At 39.0% G+C, this 20,028-nt stretch overlaps 1 long non-coding RNA gene across 2 annotated transcripts in view; it reads right to left on the bottom strand.

Moving 5' to 3' along the window:
• LOC147356048 (uncharacterized) overlaps window positions 1-19,371 on the bottom strand; it is a 52,975-nt gene extending 33,604 nt beyond the window's left edge. Inside the window, exon 1 of one of the 2 annotated variants that reach the window (XR_015142573.1) lies at window positions 19,027-19,371. This is a non-coding gene — a long non-coding RNA (uncharacterized LOC147356048). The remainder of the gene's footprint in view (window positions 1-19,026) is intronic. The other variant, XR_015142574.1, reaches the window with a different exon arrangement.
• Window positions 19,372-20,028: the final 657 nt, after the last annotated feature.

Below are 20,028 nucleotides of genomic sequence, written 5' to 3'. Positions count from 1 at the left end.
TACAAAAAAGATCTTCATGACCCAGATATTCATGATGGTGTGATCATTTACCTAGAGCCAGACATCCTGGAATGCAAAGTCAAGTGGGCCTTAGGAAGCATCACTGCAAAGCTCCTGGAGGTGATGGAATTCCAGTAGAGCTATTTCACATTCTAAAAGATGATGCTGTAAAAGTGCTGCACTCAATATGCTGGCAAATTTAGAAAACTCAGCAATGGCCACAGGACTGGAAAAGGTCAGTTTTCATTCCAGTCCCGAAGAAAGAAAATGCCAAAGAATGCTCAAATTACACTCATCTCACATGCTAACAAAGTAATGCTCAAAATTCTCCAAGCCAGGCTTTAAAGTATGTGAATTATGAACTTATAGATGTTCAATCTGGATTTAGAAAAGGCAGATGAACCAGAAATCAAATTGCCAACATCCGCTGGATCATCAAAAAAGCAAGAGAGCTCCAGAAAAACTTCTGCTTTATTGACTATGCCAAAGCCTTTGATTGTGTGGATCACAATAAACTGTGGAAAATTCTTTAAGAGATTGGATTACAAGACCACTTGACCTGCCTCCTGAGAAATCTGTATGCAGGTCAGGAAGCAACAGTTAGAACTGGACATGGAACAACAGACTGGTTCCAAATACAAGGAGTACATCAAGGCTGTATATTGTCACCCTGCTCATTTAACTTATATGCAGAGTACATCATGAGAAATACTGGGCTGGATGAAGCACAAGCTGGAATCTAGATTGCCGGGAGGAATGTCAATAACTTCAGATACGCAGATGACACCACCCTTATGGCAGAAAGTGAAGAACTAAAGAGCCTCTTGATGAAAGAGAAAGAGAGTGAAAAAGTTGGCTTAAACTCAACATTTAGAAAACTAAGATCATGGCATCTGGTCCCATCACTTCATGGCAAGTAGATGGGGAAACAGTGGAAACAGTGAGAGACTTTATTTGTTTGGGCTCCAAAATCACTGAGATGGTGACTGCAGCCATGAAATTAAAAGACACTTTCTTCTCAGAAGAAAAGTTATGACCTACCTAGACATCATATTAAAATGCAGAGATATTCCTTTGCCAACAAAAGTATATCTAGTCAAGGCTATGGTTTTTCCAATAGTCATGTATGGATGTGAGAGTTGGACTATAAAGATAGCTGAGTGCTGAAGAACTGATGCTTTTGAACTGTGGTGTTGGAGAAGACTCTTGAGAGTCCTTTGGACTGCAAGGAGATTCAACCAGTCCATTCTAAAGGAGATCAGTCCTGGGTGTTCATTGGAAGGACTGCTGCTGAAGCTGAAACTCCAATACTCTGGCCACCTGATGTGAAGAGCTGACTCATTGGAAAAGCCCCTGATGCTGGGAAAGATTGAAGGCAGGAGGAGAAGGGGACGACAGAGGATGAGATGGTTGGATGGCATCACTGACTCAATGGACTTGAGTTTGAGGAAGCTCCAGGAGTTGGTGATGGACGGGGAGGCCTGGTGTGCTGCAGTCCATGGGGTCACAGTGTTGGACACGACTGAGTGACTGGACTGAAGTGAATAATGATCTGACAGCACTTTGATGCACTGTTAGAGCAGTCAGTAATTACCTGATTAAAAGAGTTCCTTCAAATGACATGAAATAAGAAACCTTAATACAGATATGTCTATTTTTTTCTGAAAATGAATTGACACATTTGATTAATTGTTGAATGCTCATTTTCAAATACTTTGGGAATCAAGGAATATACTTTATCCCCAAATTATTTTGAATGTATATAATCGTTTTGAGGCTTCCCAGGTGGCAGTAATGGTAAAAAAAAAAAAACCAAAAACAGTCTGCCAATGCACAAATCGTAAGAGAGTCTGGTTTGGGAAGCTCTCCTGAAGGCGAGCATGGCAACCCACTCCTATACTCTTGACTGGAGAATCCCATGGACAGAGGAGCCTGGCAGGCTATGGTACATGGGGTCATAAAGAGTCAGACACGATTGAAGTGACTTAGCACACACACTGAATATAATCCAGTGTTTATTTTTATAAATCTGAGAACTTTACTCCTTTGGTCTTCGTATTGAAGATCAATTATCTTTGAAAGGCATTGAATAAGAACAATTTTTGAAAATGCAATTCTGCCCTTTGTCTAATTCCCAATTAAACTGACTAAAAAATATAATTACTTGAAATATCTCCTTCTGTTGCATCCTGCATACTTAAAATGTTGCTTTCCTCAATTTTAAGATTTTTATGATAAAATTTCTTATCATAAAGAAAAGTAATTTTCTATTTTTAACTTCATTCTATATTTTAAATAAAATAACAGTTGATTACCTTGAGTACTTTTCATTTTATTCTGAATCAACTGTACTATGAACCCCTTGAGGGTGGAGAAAAAGTTGTGGGGTTTTGATACAATCCTTCCTGTGTAGCCCTGTATTTAGAATAAATAACAGCTCAATAAACAGGACCTGAATGAAAATACCACAATGATCTGGTTCCTATCTGTTCACCTCGACCATAATCTGTAAAATTTACCAACATCTCTTTTGCTCTCTACTCCTCAGGAACATAGTTTACCTTTACTCCTTCTGTATGTGGTAACACGCATGTTTCACTGAATGATTTAGCAATTGCTTCTGAATATGAGGTCAAAGAGCAAATGGGATGCATATTATGGACAAGCATTCAGATATAAAGCTTCCTGACAAGAGTATAATGAGTCTTGCAATAACTATTCAACAACATTTGAAAGACCTATTAGAGCACTTATTTTTTCAGGAATTAAATAGTAGAACTTCTTCGGGAGAGCCAACATGACTTTAGAAGACAATTTCGAATTCATTGTAGAATTTCTCAGAAATGCAAAAGGATGCTGCTGACAGGAAACTCCCAGAGTAGCCTCCAGCCCATGGCTGTTATGGTGCCCTGGAGCCTCAGGAAAGGTTTTACTCTAGTAGACTCAAATTTCACAGAGACACACTAGATTAGTGTTTTAAAATAGTGAATACCTTCAAAGATATGTTGAGTGAATGACAAATACATATGGCAGGAATCCTTTCAGAGGTAGCATACAATAAAAAGCACTCTACTGCTGTCTGTATAATGAATGAGTGTCTGCAGGGAATTTCACTACCTGACATGAACTTAAGAACTATTTTCTTTTCTTTTTTTTTCAGAAAGCTGAGAACTAACAAGAAAATTTTCAGGCAATGAGTTATATTTCTCCTCCAAGAGAGAAGTTGATTTGAGTCAGAGTTTCACATCTAGAAATACCCAGTTGATTCTCGTTCCAGAATCACGAGAGAGAAAGTCTTATGAGTCCAACCAAGTCTCCCATGAAACCAAATTTCAGTTGTTTACAGAAACTTTCGAAAATGCCAGACAAAATTTTAGGGGTGTGAGGTTTTAGGACTTCTAAGTACACAATGTTAATCCTTGACAGAGCCCATTCACTCTGATTCAAAATTGAGATTGTCTGCATGTATTTCTTTCTTTTACCCATGAAAACATAAACTGTGCTGATGGCCAGTGTCTCCCCTGGTGCTGATGCTCAATAGACATTTTAGATTGATTATGAAATGGCTACATCATAGCAATTTGACAGCACTGTCCTTGAATATAATGTTCTTTTGTGAGGATCATCAGTGGCTATGTTCATTGGGATGGAGGCCATTATAGGCTGGACTTCCAGTTCACTTCATTTACTAAAATGCTCTGTGATTAATTTATAAATTTGGAACCACAACTAATGTACTTTTTTGAGGCTTTACTTCTATTAAGATGGAATATCAGAATGTGATATGTTGATTAGGGAAAGGAGATAAAAACAGGAAACTGATGAACCATGGGGAAATATGCCTGAGAGCAAACTGGTTTCATAAAACAAATATAATTGGCATGGAAACGAAGGTTGTCTTATGCACACAGGTCAAATTCTGTTACAGTGATGTTCAAGAGAGTTTAGTGCAGGAATTTTAGATAAATCAGTAAAACAAATGGGCTTCTCCATGGTGATTATGTATGTTCTATCTCAGTCTTTCTTGTAATAGAACTCATTAGAGAGATCGGACCTGCACATTTAAAAATTGATTACCCAAGATAATGTGAGATGGGCGGGTATCCTTTCTAGACTTAATCCCATCTTGCAAGTGTGAAATGCTATAATACATTGATGTTTCCACACACACACACACACACACACATACCCATTGCTTCATATTTTAGGACAATAAGGGGAGAAGAGCCAGGAAGTGAAGCAGTTAGATTCACAGGTGAACAGCCTGACCTTTGGGTTCAAATGTAGCCCCACTCTGCAGGCATCACGGCATCTTGGAGTTATTACTCAGTCAACCTGTTTCTAAGTGTCCTCGTTTCCAAAACAGGGATAATGAAGGGGGTGACATTATAGAAACGTGGATGAGAGTTAGATGCAGGGTCTATGGCCTGATGATTTACTGGATGTGAGCACTTAATACACATCCCTAGTATTGTCAGATGTATAGGGCATGTGTTGGTCTCTTTCCAACTGAGGAAATCGAGTAACAGAGGTGAAGGGCTTCTGTAGGAACTTTGATGTTTCTTACTGAAACAAGTTGACCCAGCTTTACCGTTAGCAGGACTTCTATCAAAGCTAATGTTATGAACCAGGCAGAATTGTGGTGCTTTCCATTTCCCTTTATCCACTCTTTTTAAAGAGACACCTGAGAAATGGAAAGAATTCTACCCTCTCACTCTACGTAATTTATTCCATGATTCTGGATTTCTGTCTTCTCTTTTCAGGCCTCAGTTTCTTTGTCACCTGGTAAGTCTCTAAGGCCTTTTTCTGAGTGAAAATAATATTAATTTACAAACTAGATAATCAAATTCTTGAGCTCTGATATTTAACTCTAATAAATAAATATCTTAAAAGAAAAAGTATCCACATTTTGATCATACAAATATTGTTACATGTTAATCTATGCATATTATTTAGGCCTGATATTAGGTCAGTTATTATTATTATATTATTTAGGCCTGATATTAGGTCAGTTATTATTATTATATTATTTAGGCCTGATATTAGGTCAGTTATTCCTTTGGTTTAATATCCAATTTCAGAAAAAAGTTGTAAATTCAGATGCATAAATTCAAGTTAATATTGATAGTAGTTACGGAATTAAAGTTTTCTCTACCAAGTCCAAATATGACCATTAATAATGTGTTATGCATTAGTGTGTGTACACGTGGTGTATTGCATCACAGCTTCACATGACAGTATCTAAATCTAAGTAAGTGTTTCTGAAATTCTACATTAAACACCTGTTTTACACTTTCAGCTAAGAAACTATGTTCTGGATTTAATATGATCTGCTGCTACATCTTTTATTTTTCTCTTTTATTTCTTCACTTCTAAAACTTGGACTTTTATGGTTACTTAAATACAATTTTTTTTAAAGAAAGATGAATAAAACAATTGACATTTCCTCAATTTCATACTATGGCTATTTGATTCTTGATTTTTGTATGCTGTGGATATCCACAAAAGTGATTTAATTTGGATCTATTCTGTGTTTATACACTATTTTAGAGGCAGAGATGATTTTGATGGACACATAGGTTTAAGAAATCCGTTCCTAATTGCCTGCTTTATGAGATGATTGGACTCGTTGTTGATAACAATTTCTTAAAGGAGTAAATTAAGTCACTTGTATACACTTCAGTGGCTTCCCTGGCAGGCTACAGTGTGTAGGGTTGCAAAGAGTCAGACACAACTGAAGCGCCCGAGCGCACGCGCACACGCAGGCCGTAGCAGAGAAGAGCCCTCCGTGGTGTGACAGCTCTGCACGTGCCAAGTGATTCCTTGTGATTCATCCTGTATTTCTTATTCAACTCACTTGAGATGGTGGTTTCCTCTGTGGACTCCCATAAGTCCTGTTGAACTCTCAGTTTTTGAACTTTTATTAATATCTCTGTATCTGAAATTTGAAGCTGTAAGTTCACTTCCTTTATATTTACTCCACATGTAAGTTCAGTGTATGTACACCACGGTTGTAAACTCGAGTCAACATAAAGCATCACCTGAGTTAGCAAGAGACTTTATAACTTACCTAAGTTGCTCATAAATAAATAAACCTGAGTAAATTTGCTAAAATTCAGGGTAAAAATGTTGGCAAGATTCCTCAACAGATTCTCTCAGTGATCAACTTCCCTATCACAAAAACAGTCGCAGGGCTAATTTGAAATACAATAACTTTTGGTAATACCTTGAGGGTGTCTATTATGTAACTCTTAGTTTTCCAAATCAGCATTTGGAAAACCCCCAAAATCATATCAGATGATTGCAGTAATAACAGTTAAGATCCATCCCATAGAGAATCCCCACTTTGTTGCGTAACCCAATGGTTCAAGGTTTTTGTGGAGTTAGCACAAAATATCCTATTCGAAAAGGATCTTCACAAAGAAGTGATTATGCTGTTCCCTGCCCTTACTGGTCTCATCAGTAAAATGCATCATCAGAGTCATCCAGCATCTCTTTAAACTACACAATTTTACATGTGATTCTTCACATCAGATATCAACTTATTCAGATGAAGACTACCCCTCAGAAGGTATGTAAAGGAATCAGACTTTACACAGAAAGGAATTTAAAAAGTGAAAATTAACACTTAAAAGGAATAGTCTTTAACAAGTATAAGTGTGTCTAGATTTTTTAAAAGATGGACCATTTGTCACACGTGTAACACACTGAGATAATTTTGAGAGCTCAGAATTCATCGAATTCAGAGTCTCAACTTTAGTTAATCATGTAGACATATGTCTCAGGACCTTGAAAATCTACTAGCTCTAATTCCCCCAAATTACTGATAGGGAAATTGAGGACCAAAAAGAGTCAGTCAGGTATTTAGTAAACATCTTTTTTACTTCTTACACAGTACCTTGATTTGCTGTGTGACTATGATGAGAAACAGACATAAGAATACTGAAAGATAGTTAATGAACTGACCAGAATTTTGGAGAAATAAGAATAAAAAAGACCTCAACAAATATCACCTACTATAAAGCTATCTAGGGGGAAGGAATACTGGTAGCTTAAAGGCTAAAGAACGTGATAGGTGGCTGAGAAGAAGAAAAGAAAGAAAAAGTCAAATAAATAGTCAATATGTTTGAAGCTCTTTCGGACTTATAATAAGAGAGGTTTTAAAGATAGCTTTCCATACTCTCGAATTCATTTTATACTAAAAATGTGATGTCTTTGAGAAAAGACCATGGGGTCACAAAGAATCAGACATGACTGGGAACATACAACAACAGCAACAGCAACATACAAAACTTATAAAAGAAATATATTTTCAATACCTTATGCAGCAATACATTCTTTTAAGAAACGATGCAGTCAAAATCACTATGCCATTTTTTTTAAGCACCTAGCATAAAAGACTTGGAATGATCTCTATTTGAGGGCTACAGTATACTCTGGTTTGAATCTGAAAATAAAGGTGGAGTCTTGCATAACTGCGTGTCTTTATCTTCAAACTGTATTAAGCCTAAATATTGTCTGGAGTAAATATTACTAGTGGTTGCCAGTTGTCTAATCTCTAATCTTAGCATATAGTTCATACATGCAAGTTGAAAATAGTTTAGCAATCTTAAGTATATAACCCAGGTATATTGGTTGCATCTTTTCCCTTTGGGAATCAAGATCTTGGATTAATTTTTAAATTGACTGTAGGTATCTCTTGATATGAGGTGGGCATGGCAACCGACTCCAGTGTTCTTACCTGGAGAATCCCTATGGACAGAGGAGCCTGGAGGTTTACAGTCCATGGGGTCACAAAGAGTTGGACACAACTGAGCGACTAAGCACAGCACATCTCTTAATATAGGGCTTCCCTGGTGGCTCAGTGGTAAAGAATCCGCCTGCCAGTCCAGGAGATGCGGGCTCAACCCTTGGGTCTGGAAGATCCCTTGGGGGAGGAAATGGCAACCCACTCTAATACTCTTGCCTGAGAAACCCCATGCAGAGAGGAGCCTGGTGGGCTACAGTCCACAGGGTCACAAAGAGTCAGACGTGACTTAGTGACTAAACAGCCCCAACAGCAGCTCTTGACATATTGCTGCCTAAACAATTAGTAAGGAAATGATAGGGAAAATGCTTCTGAACTCACTTTTGTGTTACCCTGAAGTTTTCCCTCTGAAGATTATGTTTAAGAGAACACAGGACCTTAAAGTTCTGATGTGGGTTTCTGCTTGGAGGCCCTCAGAGGGCTGTCTAAATGTGAAGGGGTCCCTGTAGAGAGGCCCTGCCAAGCAGTGCATGCAAATCCACAGTAATACTGTGTTCAAATTAAGATCTTGGTTTCCAAACACCTTTTCAGAAACGTGTCTGCTTCTTTATTAAAGGCGATCTGGCTCGAGAAGAAGAGTAAAAAACATCTACAATCAATGTTCATTTAACTATCACATCGCCGATATTGTCTTAGCAAATCCAGATAGAGGTAACTTCGGTGACTCCTTAGAATAACTTAAAAGAAGCATCCTAACAAGACGGTATGAGAACGTAAAATGTGAAAATTGATATTCATGCATGAAGCTACCTACAGCACGTTCTTTTTTATGAAGACAGTAAAATGAAAGCAATGGAGATAGTACTGAAGTATAAAGCTATAACCAATCACCCACACCTTATGTGAAAATGGTTAAAGTTTAAGTCACTCAATTCTAAAGAATCTCAGTAAAAAGCATTAGGTGGGAGGCATATTTTCTCAGTTTCTGCAATCAAGGACGTTTTGTGGAGGCAAGGTAATGATCTCTTTTAACTTAACCTATTTAATCAGCATTGCATTGTGGTTTTTAGGCTAAAAATAAATAAGTAAATACTATTTCCAATGAATATGTGTGTTTGAAAATTTTTTGGTAATTTTAAGGTAAATTGAGAAAAAGCGAATTTAGGGACTTCATAACTGATAGTGTGTTCACTTTTTGCTTTTTCTTTTGCTACATTAGTAGGTGATTAAAGTATAAAAATGGAGATATGAAAATGACCTAGCAAAGGAAAGATACTGATTACTTCTATAACCAGAGGGATATCAGGAAATGGGAAGGGATTTGGAGTCCTCCACCGTGCATTTGTTTTATAATTGCTTGGAGTACTTAGAGGAAACTGTTACAAGTTATAAATCTTGGTTGTGGAAAGATGATGGTGTTTATTATATTGCTTTTACTTTTCAGTATAGTCTGAAATATTTGTAAATTGAAAATGAAATTTTCTCCTATTTTTTAAATTCTAACTAAAGAAGACATGTTTATATGTGATTCGTTTAGTGAAAATATCAAAATTTCATTTGATTTCGTTTTCTTCTGAGTTCAAAATTTATATTTAAAATAAGTAAATTTATGTAATTTATAAAACTATCTGCTAAACAAAACACTCAGCAGAAAGATAAAATCCTAAATATTTTCAATATATTCTGATACCTGAGGAGCTTTCTTTCCCCCTTTTATGTTGGTATCGTTTGTTTGGGGACATTTTATATGCTTCAATACAAGTTAACATTTTAGAGGCATAAACATGCCAATTTTATTCAAGATATCAATTAATGAATATGTATAATTTGGTTTTGTCTTATATTTATAAACACTATGTAAATACAGAAACACACTTCATGGAATGTTGGAGTAAGAAAAGTTTTACTATACTTCAGGCTAAAGTTCCATGGAATTTTGTGTTTCCTTTTCTTAGTTAACGCAATTTTTAAAAGTCAAACCAATCCTTTGGAAAAACACAAAAACAAAACCTGGAACATAACAGCCCCTTGTATCACTAAGAGTGGACATGTGAAAACTTTAAAGCAATCATTATACATGTTTTTCTACATTGGATTTGTTAGGCAGGAATCACTATTTTAAATATTCTTGCAAAACCTCCTCATAACAGCAAAGGGACCAAGTTGGTTTAAATGTAAGCTGCACCTGAATAGCCTTGGCTATAGCTACAGTCACTGTATTAATTATGAAAGGAATCGGATGTAAGTTTCCAGGTCCTGACTCTATTTTCACGTGGGCACCCTAGCCCCCGGATGGCCTGCACGCTCAGCTTATCTGTTCATTCACGGTCTGAAGTTTGCACACAGTTTGCATAACAGGAAAGTCCTTCCAGTGGTGTTGCGCCTGGACCAGGCAGGCATGGGGGAGCAGAGGTCAAGGCCAGCTCCTAATAAGCATTGACTCCACAGACTTCAGACTGTGAAAGCTCCAGACGACCCCCGCGGCGCCGTCTTACAGCTCTGATTTTCTTCTTTTCAGGATGTAGTACAATCCATAAGTGCAACCACGTCACGAGCGGCTTAGTCTTTGCTTTTATCCTCCAGTTTTGTTTTGTTTTTCCCCTCCACAGAGATTTAAGAAATTTTTTGTCCTCAGACGAACCAAAGAGTGGATTTCTTCATCGTCACTGTTTTCAGTTTAAATCTTTTTTTTTAATTTCCTTTTTTTAAATTAATTTTTATTGGAGAATAGCTGCTTTACAACGGTGTTAGTTTCTGCTGTATGGCAAAGTGAATCAGTGATATGTATGCGTGTGTGCGTGATCAATCACTTCAGTCCTGTCCAACTCTTTGGATTGAAGGCTGCCAGGCTTCTCTGTCCATGGGATTCTCCAGGCATGAACACTGGAGTGGGTTGTGATGCCCTCCTCCAGGGGATCTTCCCTGACTCAGGGATTGAACCCTGTGTCTCCTGCATGGGCAGGTGGGTTCTTTACCACTGTGCCGCCTGGGAGGCCCCAGTCCTCTGTTTCAGGTCTCCTTCCCATCTATGTCACCACAGAGCACTGCATACGGTTCCCTGTGCTACCAGCTTAAATCTTCACGTCTTTTCAGGGCAAGATGTAGGTACTTTGTGAAGTGACTTACAACAACCAGAGCAGCGGCCAGTGTTGCATTTCCCCCCAATCCAGGTTAGTAACGTCTTGATAGGAGGCTAATGGTAACAAGGCAAATTGGTGAAGTCAGTCTCTTTAGCGAATGTTTTACAGCAATAACCTTAGATACTTAAAACCTTAAATGGCATTTTTTGGTTCAGTCTGAGGCCCCATCCCTCAGAGGCTACATTTACACACAGGCTTCTGGATAATCCGGCCATAGGATGAACATGTCTCTAGTCCCCTTTTTCTGACACATTCTCCTCATTTTTGGATTATCTGGTCAGCTCACACTCTCCCATTCTGACGGACATAATCTTTTTCACACTTAGGTTCTGTTTCTCTAGTTCAACGTTTCCTGAGGGAGAAGTTAGGTCCTTACGATTGTAATAGTAACTTCCCTGCAGGAAAGACACCCAGTCACGTGTGCATTCCCAGGATGAACAGAGTCCCGCTCACGCGCATCCCTCGAGAGGAGCCTTCCACCCTCACGTGAGCACAGACCACGTGCTGGAAGCAGCGGCTGGCCAATCGAATTCAGTCTTATTGGCCACAGCCACGCAGAACTTCAGGATGCCAGAGACACCTGCCTCTGCAGGGACAGGTATTCTGCTGATGTCCTGTACAACCTGCTAGCCCCGTTCTCCCCACAGTTGAAAAATATAGTTTAAGCCTCCTCTGTATAGCGCAATGAACTAACTACTCAGTATTTTGCAATAATCTATAAAGGAAAAGAATCTGAAAAAGAATCTAAATATATGTAACTGTCCTGTACATCTGAAACCAGTACAACATTGTCAATCAACTGTATTTCAATAACATATATATACATACGTGTGTGTGTGTTTGTGCGCGTGTGTATGCTTTTTCTTGTCTGACTCTTTGTGGCCCCAAGGACTGTAGCCTGCCAGACTCCTCTGTCCATGGGATTTTTCAGGCAAGAATATATATATATATATATATATAGTTTAAAAGTTACAGCTCTGAGTGTGACCCTTAGCTGGATAGTTCAGGCTGAGGCCACTACTACCCAAGCAGAAATGGCTGAGAACCTACCACAGCAGGTGGGAAACCTCAAGGGTTAGGGTGTGTGCGAAGTCTGGGGAAAGAGCCTTGAGAAGGAGCGTAAAAACAGATCCAAAGGGGGTTCCCTGGAGAGCCAAGGAACCCTTGTTTCTCAAGGACCTCCATCCCCAACAGACCCTCACTGTGGTGTGGAACAGGAAGGGGGAGACATTTTACACAGCTCGCAGCTTTAACGTGGGTCACGTGTTCTCCCGAGCTGTCCCCTAAAGCGCCAGGACACACAGGGTGAGAGGCAGACAGACAAAGCTCCACCACGACCTCGCAGGAATACAAACACCCGCGTTCCCTTAGTATCTGCCATTACTTACAGTCCTGCAGAACCAAGAGCACGTCTGCTCTTCAGATTAACATGGAAGAAGGGAAGGTGGGAGGAGCTCAGAGTCCCATTTCTTCTTCTTTCTTTTTAGAAACGTTTACCGGAGTTGTTCACAGCTATTGCATTGGTTTCTGCTGTACAGCAAAGGGAATCAGCTACAAGTATGCATGTACCCCCTCTTTTTTGGATTTCCTCCCATTTAGGACACCACAGAGCCCTGAGCAGAGCTCTCTATGCTACACCTAGATTCTCATCAGTTATCTAATGTATAGAGTTCTATTTCTTATTCACACCTGTTGTGGGTGTCTTAGGTTCAACCATCTGAAATTACACCACCAATATAATTTTAATCATTTTCCCCAAGATCCTGTTTTCCATCACCTCCTCTCACATACAGGGCTAAATTTATTGCTCATTCAAAGCTATAATTTAAAAATTAAACCTAACAGGTAAACATTATATATAATTTAATACCTTGACTCTGAATTATACTTCAATTTTCTGCTTATATTTTGACTTCCTCTATTTCTGACTATGTTTTAGAGTAGTGGGAAAAGAATGGGCTAAACCACTATCCTATATATATATATTTTAATGAATTTTTATAATTCATAAATCAGTGGAAAAACCTTACCAGATATGAGCAAGATATAGTAAAAACATATACTTAATGGCATAGTGAGAGTTCTAATATTTTGGTATCACAAGTTGATTCAGAGATATATATATGTATATATGGCATATATATGTACATATGACATTCATCTCAGATGACAGTCATCTCGGAAATTTAAATTATAAGGTTCAAAACAAATTGACTTGCATGCTTAGAACATGCCTTCATAGTTGTGAATCCCGTGGGTGATTCCATTTTAATTTTTATGTAATTTGGATGCAAAGAAATTCTAATTGACCTTATCAGTCATAAGGTGCATTTTTTTTTTCTTCAAACAGTTCCACTAATGTAGCTTTTGATGAGGCATCCCATTTTTGACAAACTAGTAGATTGGCTTGAGATCAAAGTTACCTGAAGCAGACTGTGCAAAGAATTCCAAAGAGAGACAGTGCTGTTGGATGGCTAATAGAATTTCAATGCCACTGATAGCTAATTCGGAGTTTTTCTTATCTCTAGCATACATTTTAGAAAACATATCCCTTTGGTATGTGTTCCTTTCTATCTTTATTACTCCAAATAATCAGTTTCAGAAAGAAAACTTGTTTTCGTCTAACACTTTTACTATCCTGAAATTAAACTTTTCAAAACAGAACATCTCTGTGGTAATAAACGCTGAAGAAAACTGATTCAAGAACTTATTGGAAAGAAAAAAACTGAGAATTACATGCCCACTTTTACAGCAAATATGATTTGCTAGGCTATATGACTCTGCAGATTATATCCAATTCTTGATGTATCTTTTAATTCCAAGTCTAAACGAAATGTCCAGAAAAATACAGCTTTTCTTTATATAATAACTATACATATCATGAACCAAGAATTTTAGATAGTGGATATTTTCATGGTAAATTCAATATATATATGTATGTTCCAATAATGATGATTTATTCAAGTGACAAGGAAAATAAATTTAGCATCATCCCTCTTTGATCTGAATTCAACCAGTATGCTAAATCTCGGTGCATTTTTAACCAATAAATGGCTTTCCTGCTAGTTGAGAGACTACGGAAGTGCCTGAGAACTTAAAAAAAATGAATTATAATGAAACGGCAGAAACGGTCATCTCAAATAATTTGCACTGAGGATTAACTTTGCAGCTATATTAATATTAGTAAAAATGAAACATCTTTGACTCGTTTAGATTGGCTGGTAAGATGCAAACACAAAGACAAAACTGAGGCAAGGAGGCTCACAATGCTTCCACTATTTCTCCACTGGCCCTTCCTCTGCACATGGTCAATTAGAATTGAAAATCCTGTGCTGATTTCATTCGCTGGAATTTTTAAACAGGTCAGGAAGAAAGATGTTATTGAAAGGAAAATCTCATCTAAATAAGAAAGGAGCGCAGGGCCATCTGGTCTTAGCCATACGTATAAAAAGTTATTTCAGCTGAACTGCCGCACTGATGCTTCAAAAGGTGTGCCAAAAATCAACCCCAAATCTGTTTACTGTAAAATGTCCCCAACGTTCCTCCTTAAGCCTCCAAATATGCGATACACAGCTCATTTCCTATCTGTGATTCATGAGCCGCTCTGACCTCAGCGCCTCCCTGAGCTTCCCGGGGTCTCAGGCAGTAGCAGGGCGCTCAATCACTCCTCAGACACATCTCCCTCGTGGGGTATCCACAGGCCCGTGGACCTCTCGAAAATGGTGAAATGACTTTGATAGTTTTCCCTCAGATGGATTTAGAGTGCAGTCTGCATGGAGGCTTGGAAGGCTAAAACCTCAGGCTTGAAGCAACCAACCAAACCAGTTCCCCTTCTTTCCTCGAGACTGGCAGTGGGTTCCTGCGCAGTCCCTGTGCGGTGCCCGCCTGGGCATCCACTCGGAACACTTCCAAGCCCTATGCCTGAAAGCTTAGTTTGAAAACAACAAAACCAAACCCAAATCTCTCTTTTCATGAAAAGAAATTACAAATTGAGACCACTTTCAGAAATCATCTTCCTAATGGTAAAAAACAGAAAAGGTTTAAAAAAAATATGTTTTTGGCCATTTGCCAAGTAAGAGTCCTATGGTTCAATATAATAAAAATATTTTTGATATGAGGCATTTGCAAGAATTATACCATCAATACCTTCATTTAGCCAGTATTTGAGCACAGACTTAGTTAGCTGGCATCACCACCCAAATTTCATTGTCTTAAAATGTTAATAAACTGACTCAAGAACATCTTTAAAACTCTGGTTATAACATAACACTATTTTAATAATTATTTTTTGCCATAAGACTACGTTAAAATGTGTCCTTTACATCGACTACATGTGCTACATGCAGGTCCAAAAATATAGGATTGTAACATCAACACATGTTAAACAAGATTACAGGTTTCAGCTAGTCTTTTGATAAATAATTGAATTAGGTATATTCTATTCCAAGAAACACAAGAATCCTGATGGACCCCTGACATCAGATGTCATTGGTTGTTCTTGTGTATTTACTATGTTTGTTCTGCCATTTCAAATAAATCATTACTATTGTGTGAGAGGAATAAGCTGTCCCATAGTAAATTGTTCTTTCTCTGTTATGCTCTGAAAAACCATTTGTTCTTGAATTGGCGTTACGTAGTTCAACTATTTCAATCAAGTCCATTATCTTCTTTTCTTTGGAAGATGACTTTTTAGTAACATGTATTCCCAGCGGGCCATGCTCTGTTTTGCTTTTAGAAAGTAGGTGAAATTTAAATCCAACTATTTGCTTGTTTTTTTAACCTTTGATAAAAACAATTCTATAATTCATCCTCAGGCAAGAACTCCCCTATATGTTGGGAGATCCGTTTATGTAAAAATTATGGAGTCAGGTCCAAGAATGTCTCAGAAAAGTTATTTACTAGTTCACACCGGAGTCTTACCCCACAGAATGTCACCTAACTTGTGTAGCTTGCTCTTTCTAACTCAAAATGTGGTAGTTCTTTAGGCTGTATACTTTTATCAATAATCGTAACATGAAAGCAAAATAGAACGAGACACCTTTTCACTTGTTTTGAAAGAATCACATGTCACAGCAACAAAATGAATCTCATTAATTTGTGTTAAATAAATACTGCTGTTCGTGTACATGCGATCTGAAAACCTTTCAAAGTTAACCCTTTTTCAGTGTGCAAGAAATAAGCATTAAGAGAAAACTCCAAAATTAAAAAAATAACGTGTCAAATACTCAGTATATAAGAACGGGTAATATACCCAGTCATTCTATATTAATGAAGATTAATTTAAACTACAGACCAAAACTTGGTAATTAAGAGACGTTATGTATACATAGTTGTTCTGTGTTTATGTCTCAGATATGGCAACGGGCTTTGGTAAAATTACGAAACTTTGTTCTATTTGAGTTCAGTTAAAATAAAATCATGTACTTAAATACACACATCATTAAAAATCTGTGAACAGTCACTTGGTTATAACTGTATAGTGTAAGACCCATAAAATAGACTTGAAAATAAATACAAATGCTGTACCACCCCGCAAAATTTTAACCCAACTATCATCTACCCCAAAGTACACGAACAGAGCGTTACTTCTAAAAAATCATTTGTATAGGTTCTTCCCTCTCGCAATAAGTAAATAGTAAAAATGACTGAATAGGGGACAAAAATTTGAGTGGCAAATAAAAATCACCAAGTCATAACAGATATCAGAACCGCAGCATTTTTATCCACATGATTTCAAAATGCTCCACATTTCCACATCCTATTTACATCATTGAAATTCAGCCACCTCTGAAATGTTCAACCAGCATGTTAATCAGGCTGCCCAGGGTCAGGAAACTCTGCCTGACTGCGTGTATCTTGATAAATATGGCCATCCCGCCCCACGACACATCTTCAAAAGAAAGATAGTTGCAAATAACACGGTCCTTTCCTGTGGGTGTCGGTTAACCCCACAAACAGGAGAACTTCCTATGGGCACAAACCCAGCAGACATTGGTGATTAGGTGATTGAAAATGTTGCCCACAAAGGCGAAATTTTATATGTGATGACATCACCAGCAAACCTGGGTTTCTCTGCGATAGAATGATATACGTGTCTGGCTGAGTGTGTCTCTGGGAGTGAGTGTGTGTGTGTGTGTGTGTGCGCACGCATGAGAGCGAGAGAGATGCTTAAAGAACAGCATCATCAGAAACCAGTATAACCTTCTGCAAGGTTTGCAAGAAATCTTTCCACAGACCTTTGACTTTCTCCGGATTGCATACGGCTCAAGTTCATTCAGAAATGCATTTCCTCCCTGCACCAGCAAACCGCGTTTTGTTTTGTGAGCACCGCTGTGAATCCTAAAATATCCCGGTGGGTCTGTGGAGATGCGATTTCTGTACCAAATGAGGCGTGGGCGTCTATGGAATAGGGTGTGGGAGTTCGGAGGGTCCCTGCGGGACGTGCATGGGCTCCGAGAAGACCTCTTGGTTTTGGAGGCAAGGAAGGGGTTAAAAAATCGAGGCCGTCTGGGGTAGGAGAAAGGGGATATTGTTGTCTTTAATCTTTCCGCAGTCTGTCTAAGACTTCCATCCCAGATCTGCAGAGCAGTGGGATAGGTCGGGCATGCACTGCACGCAGGCTCCTTGATTGTAGCGGGGGACCTGGCTGGGATCCAGACAGGCCGGGCTCTGTTGATCATTATGTCTGGCCTTCAGGTGTCTCGGCGCACAGTGGGCGGCGGTGGGGGAGGTGCGGATAACAGGAGCAGACAAAGAAAAAAAATGGTGTATTTAAAAAAGATGATGCGAAAATGTGTGTCCAAGTCCTCTTAAAAAAAAATGACTCCTACCGTCTTGGACTTTTATAATTAGAACACTCGCTCGGCTCTGGTGGATCTCTTTAAGCCATAATTAGTTATGTCTGGAGCCTTTGAATAATTCCCTTCCATAATTGATGGAGTTAATATTCTCTTTCAAAAATCAGGAGCACGGGGCTTTCTCACAAACTCCCTTTGGGCTGGAGGTTTTGCCGGTCCGAGTCTTCATCAGTGAAAAATCACATCGATGTGATTGACCTTTTAATTTCTTGGGAGACTTAGCGTATAACTTTTTAAGGATTTGGATGATTCTAGAAGTGCAGTCATAGTGCCTGGCTGGATTACCCTCACTGGATGTAAAAAAGAAAGCAGGAATGCGGGATCATTCCTCCCCATTTGTTTCTAATTATTTTATAAATAAAAAAGGTGCTTTGTATGTTGCTTCTGTTTGAAACTCCATCAAAAAAAAAAAAAATCTCACCACGAATGTGACTTAGATGCTAACCGTACCCTTGTGTGCTAGTCAAGAAATCCCAAATTACTTTATTCTTTAAGCATTCTTCTATAAAGCAGCTTCCGCATGCTTCCTCCCCACCCCCACATCCTCCACCCTGTTAGGAATTAAAAAAAAAAAAAAAATCTTTATACACGGAAGCCTGGATCCCTAGACAGAAAGCTGTCTTTTTCCTCTGTCTTCACACTGGCCACTTTCAGTAGTCTTCCCCTTGTGCCCGGACTTGATTTCACAATTTGTAGACGAAAACCCTGAGACCAGTTCAGTCTCTATCACGATGAGAACATGAAAAGTGGTGGTTAAAAAATAAATAGAAAGAAAGCCCTGGCTTGAAGCCATTGTTCAGAATTTAAGAGCTATTTGCCCCCAAGTGTCTAAGCCGTCTTTCATAGCTAATTATAATAACTGTCAGATGTCTGGAGAGTGGATGGTACCCTCATCTGTGGAGTCAGCAAAGTTTGTCTTTTATTTTTCTTGGGGACAGATCAAATCTGATTAGGCATTAAGAGCGAAAAGAAGAGAAGTCAGTACATATGTGTGTGCCTTCATTTTTTTTTTTTTCTTATGAACAAAGCAGCGTGCTGGAGCGATGTTTCGAGGGGCAGTCTCCTGCAGCTACTCTTGGAATGCCTGACTTTTATTTTTCATTCTTTCCCTTTCACAGAATCCAGCATGCAACAATTGTTTCTGAAACCTTTCCCTGCCAGCTGAATAGCCTTCTAGACACACATCAAAGAGTACTAAAAAAAAAAAAAATCTTCACATATCGGATGCTTATGACAAAACTATTTTCGTCAACACACTGGACGGAGAGAAATGGATACTCACCATTTCCAAACGGTTATCTGTGCTGGTTCCTCGTCCCCGGAGGCACGGCAGAGGCGGCGGCCGGGCTGTCTGTCCTGCAGGTGCAGAGTCCCGGGGTCCAGGCAGGAGGGGGATAGCCAAGTGTTTCCCAAAGTCCCTCGGAGCTCAGGCACTTGTGCACAGGCATCTCTGGCTGCTCTGAAGCCTGTACTATCTGCAGTTCTGAATTGAACTAAATTACAGCCCATGTGAAAGACAGGGGCAGCGAGTCATGTGGGAGACACACAGCTACCCTATTGGCCACCGAGACCTAGCTTAGGCATTCTGCCTTCTCCTCCATTGGTGAATAGTTAAAAATGAAAGCGTCTGAGTCGTCCTCTCCAGCTTATTTGTCCTTTATGTGTGCAAGAATGACTGTAGGGTTTTACAGTGACAGAACTAGTTAAGGGAGCCACTGAAGTCATCCTCCAGAGGCTGCTGGGAGGGGTTTGGAAGCCCAGCTTTTTTAAGATGTTTTTTCCCTTTTTATCCCCCTGTCCTGCCCTTCTGTCTGTGATTTGCTTGTTTGCCTGTCAGGAAAACGTGTGTGTGTGTGTGTCTGTGTGTGTCTGTCTGTCTGTGTGTGTGTATGTGTGTGTCTGTGTGTGCGTGTGTGTGTGTCTGTGTGTGCGTATGTGTGTGTATGTGTCTGTGTGTGTGTATGTCTGTGTGTGTGTCTGTCTGTGTGTGCGTATGTGTGTGTATGTGTGTGTGTGTCTGTGTGTGTGCGTGTGTGTGTCTGTGTGTGTGTATGTCTGTGTGTGTGTGTGTGTTTTCCCTGATTAACTTTAGACATGACAGAAGGTAAATGTTCATCTCATTTCTCTGCTGAAGTCAGTTGTGTTTGGAAGCACAAAATCAATTTTTCTTCAATGATGAATTCTCAGAGTTGATTTTGATGTTGAAAGAAGCTTAATTGCAGTTCTCAACAGCCTAAATTGTCCATTAGTGACGCCCAGGAATGGAATAAACTTTTTTGAGTGG

This window comes from Bos grunniens, chromosome 16, assembly GCF_055505025.1.
Source record: "Bos grunniens cultivar Pamir isolate PY7600 chromosome 16, Bosgru_T2T1.0, whole genome shotgun sequence".
NCBI classification, from domain to species: Eukaryota; Metazoa; Chordata; class Mammalia; order Artiodactyla; family Bovidae; genus Bos; species Bos grunniens.
The sequence above is the reverse complement of the archived record's forward strand: the minus strand, read 5'-3'. Positions and strand labels throughout refer to the sequence as shown.